Raw genomic sequence first — 8217 nt, 5'->3', positions numbered from 1 at the left:
GTTTATATGGATGGAATTAGAAAATGTTCTTCTTAGCAAAGTATCTCAAGAATGGAAGAAAAAGTATCCAATGTACACAGCCCTACTTTGAAACTAATTCATAGCTTTTATAGGAATGTCAAAACCTAATTATAGCCTTAGAATATGGGAAGGGGGTGGGATGGGGAGGTGAGGGAGGTGGATGTGGGGAGGGAGGATGATTGATGGGGTCACCTCTATGGTTTATCTTACAAGGGTACCAGTGAATCTTTCTAAAAGCAGAGTATGAATGTCTTAATTCAATAACTAAGAAAATGACATGAAGGTTATGTTAACCAGTTTGATGAGAGTATTTTAAAATGTATATGAAAACAGAACACTGTACCCCATGATTGCATTAATGTACATAGTTATGCTATAAGAAATAAAAAAAAGAAAAAAAAAGTTAAAAATGTCTGCTGTATGAAAGATTATGTCAAAAAATGAGAAGACAAGCCATAGAGTTGGAGAAAGTATTTGCAAAAGACACATCTGATAAAAGACTGCTATCCAAACAAAGTATGCAAATAACTCTTAAAACTCATTCATAAGAAAACAAACAGCCTAAGTTTAAAGTGGTCAAAAGAACTAAACAGACACTTCAATAAAGAAGATATACAGATGACAAGTACTGACATGAATAGATGTTCAACACATGTCATTAGGAAATTGCAAGTTAAAATAATAATGAGATACCACTACATACCTAGGAGAATGGCCAAAATCTCAAACACTGACAACACTTAATGGGAGCAAGATAGAGAGCAATGGGAAGTTTCATTCATTGGGAATGCAAAATGGTATATCCACTTTGGAAGAAAGTCTACAAAGTCAAACCTAATCTGCCATGTGATCTAGCAATTGTGTTCTTTGATATTTACTCACAAAATTCGAAAAGTTATGCCACACAAAAACCTTTATGCAGATTGTTTATAGCAGCTTTATTTATAATTGTCAAAATTTAGAAACAATCAAGATATTCTTCTGTAGGTGAATGGGTAAATGAACAGTGGTACATCTAGACAATGGATTATTATTCAGCTCATATCAAAAGATGTGGAGGAAGTATAAATACATATCACCAAGTGAAACCAATTTGAAAAGGCTTCATACTGTGCAATTCAAATAATATGGCATTCTGGAAAAGGCAAAAACATGAAGATGACAAAAAGTAAGTGGTTGCTAGGGGTGAGGAGGGAGAGAGGATGAATAGGTGAAACATGGAGGATTTTTTTTTTCTTTTTATTGTTGGGGATTCATTAGGGGTACAAAGAATCAGGTTACATTGATTGCATTTGTTAGGTACAGTCCTTCTTATAACTGTGTCCTGTCCCCAAAATGTGTGTCACATACCGTGACCTCCCCCACTCCTTTCCTTCCTTCCCTCTCTCTCCCCTTCTCCCACCCCTAACTGTGTACTAGGTTATTAATTGTCCTCATATCAGAATTGAGTACACAGGACTCTTGCTTCTCTTGTGATACTTTACTAAGAAGAATGTGTTCCACTTCCATCCAGGTTAATACAAAAGATGTAAAGTCTCCATCTTTTTTAGTGGCTAAATAGTATTCCATGTTATACATATACCAAAGCTTGTTAATCCATTTTAGGGTTTGTGGGCATTTAGGCTATTTTCACATTTTGGCGATTGCAAATTGAGCAGCAATAAACAGTCTAGTGCAAGTGTCATTATGGTAAAAGGATATTTTTTCTTCTGGGTAGATGCTCAGTAATGGGATTTCAGGATCAAATCGGAGGTAAACATGGAGGGCTTTTAGGGCAGTGAAAGTATTCTATATGATACTACAATGGTGGATACATGTCAAGACCCATTTATAACACAAAGAGTGATTCCTAATATAAATATGGACTTTAGGTGATGATAATATGTCAGTGTAGGGTCACCAATTGGAACAGATATATCACTCTGATGTAGATGTCAATAGTGGGGGAAATTGTGTGAGTGTGGAAACAGAGAGTATAAGGGAACTTCCCTTGCTTTCTTTTCAGGTTTGGTATGAACTTAAAACTACTGTAAAAAGCAAATTTTATTAATTAAAACATTTCTGAAAGACTGTCCCTTGTGTGTGGTAATGAACCACTACAGAAAACTGCTATTTAATTTTATCTTATAGAAATATAGAACTAACACACAGTGCTTACTATGTGTTAGACACTTATTTTTATTTGTTCTAAATTGTTATAAAACAACTTTGAGATAGATACTACCCAGTAAGTATCAGATAGGGTTATAAACACAGTCAAGTTGGCTCCATTGCCCATGTTGTTAACCTATTTTGGACTTTGAGGAATCCCAATAATTTATACCTTTTCCCATCTGAGCATATGGGACTCAACAGATGAGATAAAAAAATGTTAGCTTTGTTACTGCTCAAGCTGGTTGGAGAGTGAGGCTTAGTTAGTGACTAGTTGCCTGCTTGTCACAGGCCCACTGGACAGCCACAGGTCTCTCCCATGGAAACCTATAGCTCACTGCAGGGAGGCAGAAACCCAACAAAGCCACATTTGTCCAGTGCTTTCTTCCAATCTCAGCCATCAGGAAGTCTAAGTGAGTGCTGAACAGAGGCCAAGAGTGTGACTACAGGAAAAACATGAAATAAATATCTTGACTCCAGCCAAATAGATAATTTATTTATATGTAGTCTAAAATTTCCTTAAAAAATAGTGAGGTATGCAAGTGGAAAACTTTCTTTAGTTAGAATTGGTGTAATATGGTAAGAAGAACCCAGTTTTAGGCATTAGGAAACATATGGCCCAACCCTGCTCTGCCTGATGTGTGATAGTGGACATTATCTTTCATTTCTTCTGAGATAGTAATCAATTGCTCCATTCAAAATTCTGCCAATAAAATATCTTTAATGGTGACAGTTCAAAAGAACAAGCCAACTCTCCTCTCCACATATAGAAAAAGGAAGAAAATCCTTTCTTAAACAATTTTTCCTTTGCATTCATTTCCCTAATCTTACCAAGCTAAGCCAGCAATTACTATTATTTTATATTTTAAAAGAAACTCATGAAGCTTTTGGTGTTTCTCATTCCCTCCTCTACCCACTTTCATAGATATTGTTAGCATTCTTCTTCCCATGCTTTTTACTTGAGGAAACTTTTCATGTTGTCTTTAGGTTTATCTAATATTTACATATTCAAATCCCTTTCAACATACACATTTCCCAATAAAGCAACAAGAGGGGAGAGAGAGAGAGAGAGAGAAAGAAAATAAAGGAGGAGAGAAATTTCTCTAAGCTACTTTGCAATCTCCCTTTTTCTTAAAAAAGCTTTTTTGCATTTTTAAATTATAGAATAAAACACATTTGCTGTTTGTACATAATTATGTACTTGTGGAATCATTTGTTTAAAGCCTCTGTCTTGTCAGCTAGGCTATAAGCTCCATGAGACCAGAAACCACCATGATTTTCTGGTTTCATATATTTGCATCTTGCCTGTTACTAAGCATAAAAGTGCATTGTAAAAAAAAAAAGTTCAACAAATAATCATATTAAAGAAACCCAAATAATATAGTTTGTCATTATAAAAGATAAGTGATTTTCATCAGTTGTGAGAGATTGATATGACTTTTCCCCCCATATTTTCTTCTAAGCGAGCTTGCAACCTTTCCCCTCTGCCTCTAATATAGCCGGATGATACAATAAATTCTGTAAAATGACCAGCCAATCTAGCTAAAAAGTAAAAAGCCATTGTTGGTTACATTGATTACTAAATTGACTATCTTAGGTAATCCCTTAGTTCATCAATCGTGACATAGAATACAGCTCACAGCTTGATAGAAATGCTTTGCTCAGATCCAGTAATGAAGCTAGCCCTAGGCATACAATACCAGTGAGCCTGTTTATTCAGGGATATCGAGGTTCATTTCAAACAGAAGGAGCCATTTGGATCATGTTAACCTGGCAAAGATGAAAAAGGCATGTCTTATTGCCATCCAACTTTTAAAAACTTAGTTTAATCCCTTGAGGAGTTCAGCATTTGTTATACTTGAGAAGATTACAAAAGGAAACAGAAAAAAATACCCTGGACATTGCCCTTTTTTCCTCTTTGTTTGTGTGTAAACTTCTCAAGAAACTCTTGTATCAAAAAAAGCTTGATATACATGTTTTGGCAATTAAGAACTAGCAAGGGAACTTTTTCTTCTAATTTTTGTTCAGAGCAAATGGCAATAGCTTCTAGATTTCTTGGATTTCCCTAGATTAGCAATTGCTATGTGCTGAATTTTCAATGCTGGTGGCACTTCCACATTTCTCAAATTCATGGGGCTATTATTTTCTGTCATTGCTGCTTAGAAGAGCATATAAGTCTCTAATAAACAAGGAAAATTTCCCCCACAGCACCAGGCAAATACTTTTGCACTATTTATTCCTTTGCCAGACCCCCTATACAATGCTATAAACATTTGGATCAAACTGAGGAACCCTTAGTTAGGGCTACCCTTCCATACCTGTGAAGGCATTTCTCACCAAACCAGTGCATCTCCAAAACCTTCGTAGGTTTCAATAGGTACCTTTGCTAGTTCTTCACCAGAAGAGAGAACAGGAATATGATGAGGTGATGATAGCTACGATGGAGAGAAGGCAGAATGGTGTGGGTGCATGTCTGTGTATGTGTGCATGCTTGTGTAGTGGGGGTAGTAAATGCTCAAAAGATGTCAGTTATTATTATTACTATCTTTAATTTTATTAGCCACATGTGAACCTATGGCTTCTTTCTGAAAAAAATATAATAAAATTGAAAACTTGAATCACATCAAAGGTGATACTGGCCCTAAGTTACAGTGACTGATAGGTTAACTCCTTAAGCCACCTCTTTTTTCTATTTTAATAGCTAACAGTATCTGGGAGTATAATGGTGAAAATATGCAAGCAAATATGGTAAGCATTCTCCATGACAGCTGAGGACATCTGGGTGTTTCATCAAAATCTGACCTCAAACTCTTAGAGTTTGACCTGAAAACAGAAAAATGCAAAGTTTAGATTAGATGAACAATTGTATACTTGTTTTTAAAAAGTCCCAGGCTTAACAAACAACTGTTGCAAATATAGTCTAATCATTGGGTTCTATTTTATTTGTTCCACACACAAGAAAAAGTTGTTTTAAGCAATAGTTTATTTTAAAAAATGTTCTTTCATCACAAAAGAAACCCAGAAACTACTTATTTATTAGCTTTCACCCTTCAGTGAAATCACAGCTAAGAGTGGAAAATCAAGCTAACTTTTTCTTCTCCTTCACTAAAATGAGATGGAAAATAGTTGCATGAGGAATACAAAATTAATTTAGTTTTTAAAACTTTTCCCTTCATTTTTATGATCAATACATGCTAATTAATCACTATTTTGTTATATATATATATATATGTTTTTTATCCTGCTATGGCATTAACATGTTTATCACTATTTTAACCCCTAATTAAGATACATTTTCAATCATAATATAAATAGGTAAACCAAGAAAATAAGTAATTCACCTTTGCATGGCCAGCTTTATTATAAGACTAGAGTGGGTTTTAAAAATAATATGTATTAATCTTTAATAATAATAAAGATAATAATAATAGAAATATAATCTCTCCAATAGTGCAAATTAAAGCAGAGGCCAAAGTGGATTTCGTGGGTTCCAGTCCTCCACATTGCACATAGTGGCTGTGATGGTTTTTTGAAAAATTATATTTCAATCCTCGAATTAGCTGAGCTTTACTCCTGCATTCAGTCTATGAATACTTTTGGGCGTAAAAAGAAATGGGGCCTATTTTTATTACTTCTGTATTCTTTTCTGTCTAATAAATCCTATCTTACCACTGGGGGAAAAAAAAGAAATGAGACTGTTAAATATAGAAGTCCAACATGGAGGTAAAAATTATGTTCTCAAGCTCCCATTTATTTTAAGAACCAGGATTGTACTGGGCTGGATTACATAAGACTGCAAAAAAAGTCTTTATTTCACTACCTTTCTTTCTTTCTATCTTTCTTTTTTTCTTTAAAGTCATTATGCTATACTCTCAGTGACCATGCATGTGAATCTGTGCTTACCTCCTGGATTCCAGAGCTGCCATACACTATTCTTTCCATATCCTGAGCAAATCCTTTCATAACACTTCTTTCCTTGCAAATAACACCCTACATAATGCTGCAAACATTGGACCAAGTTGAGAAACCCTTCCTCAGAGCTACATTTCCATACCTGAGAAGGCATTTTCTTCCATATCAGTATAATTCCTAGACATCTATAGGTTTCAATAAGCCCCATTGCCAGTTTTTCATCAAGAGGAAGAATGTGATATAATAAATATATATTTGGTCTCTTTCTCCAGTCTCAGACACAAAACTCATAAAGCCTTTGTAATTTCCTGATTGATAGGAACATTTTTTGTTTTAGCATTTCATCTTAGTTCCTGGTTCCTGACGCAAACACTTCTAGAATCTCTGGAGTAATGGGTGTCTTTTGTACGTTAATGAGATGACTGGTAGGTAGGAGGCCCTGGATAGCTTCAGGATAGTGACTGTTTGCCAGCAAGACCAAGGCATGATTAGAGGGCTGGAACTGACCTTCAAGGAGGAGAAAGAGGCTAGTAGAGATTGACCTTCAAAGAGGGGAAAGAGGCTAGTAGAGATTGCCAGCAAGACCAAGGCATGATTAGAGGGCTGGAACTGACCTTCAAGGAGGGGAAAGAGGCTAATAGAGAGAAATTTAATCAATCATGTCCATGTAATGAAGCTTCCATTAAAATCCCTAATTAACAGGATTCAGAGAGCTTCTTAGTTGCTGAACACATCAAGTTGCTGAGAAGGCGGTGCACCTGAATAGGGTGTGGAAGTTCTGCATCCTTTTCTACATACCTCGCCTTATGTACCTCTTCATCTGGCTTTTCCATCTATATCATTTGTAATGTCCTTTATAATAAACCAGTCAATGTGAATAAATATTTCCCTTAGTTTTGTCAGCCATTACAGAAAATTATCAATGATGAGCAAGGAGTTGTGAGAATCCCCAATTTATAGCCAGTTGGTCTGAAGTATAGGTGACAACCTGAGACTTATAATTGGCTTCTGAAGCCACTCATAGTCTTGTGGAACTTGAGCCCTCTGGGGTCAGAATTGAATTGTAGGGCATCCCATTGGTGTCTAGAGAGTTGGAGAATTGGTTCATTAGAAATCCCCATTCATACACATTTGGAGTCAAGAGTGTTGTAAGTATGAAAGAAAAAGTTTTTACTTTTAGGGGAGAATAAGGTATGTGATGAGATGATGACAACTATGGTGGAGAAAAGAGGCAGAATGGTTGTGTGTGTGTGTCTGTGTGTATGTGTGTCCGTGAATGTACATGCTTGTGTAGTAGGGGTAGTAGATTTTTGGCTGTCAGGATTTTTTTCCCTATTGCATGAGTACCTAGGACAGCTATGAACACCCATCAGAGCTCTTATTAGTGCTGTAGTGCCCTTGCCTGTCATACCATGGAAGGAAGTAGCAGAAAGTTAACTCAGTTTCAAAGACTGCATTACTGTTAACTTACCCAGTCAGATGTTCTGCAAAGTGTAATCCTTACTAATTTGTAGCAGAATTGCCTGGGGCTCTGGTTAAAAGGGAAGATTCCCACCCCGAGACCTACCAAGTCAGGAATGCCAGCTGTAGAGCCCAGGAATCTGAACTGTAACTAAATCCCAGGAGATTTTAGTGCATACAAACATTTGAAAATTGCTATCTTAAAGGTTGGCACGTTGTTTATATTCAATTACCAATGGCGTGTGTTGTCCAAGGAGTACTTATATTTCAAATGAATTAAGTGGTGACATTATTCCTTAAGAACAACTTACATGCTTAAAAAAGGATAATGAGTTAATGTATTGAGTTTTTTAGACAAAATTAATGGAAAAGTATGTAAGTTAATATAAAACTAACACATCTTAGTCTTTTAAACAAACAATATAAAATGTATGGCATCTTACTATGGACTTAATTGTGTCACTCCAAATTTCACATGTTGAAACTCTAACTCCTAATATGATAGTATTAGGATATGGGGGCCTTGGGAAGTGATTAGATTTATTTGAAGTTGTGAGAACAGGTCCTCCATAATGGGATTAATTCCCTTATAAGAATAGACACCAGAGAAAATGTTCTTTCTCTCTCTCTTTCTCTCTCTCTCTCTCTCTTCCCCTCCTCTCTCCCTTCCAT

The sequence above is a fragment of the Otolemur garnettii genome, unplaced genomic scaffold (assembly GCF_000181295.1).
Source record: "Otolemur garnettii isolate 467f Iridium unplaced genomic scaffold, OtoGar3 scaffold00262, whole genome shotgun sequence".
NCBI lineage: Eukaryota > Metazoa > Chordata > Mammalia > Primates > Galagidae > Otolemur > Otolemur garnettii.
This window is presented reverse-complemented; position numbering follows the sequence as displayed.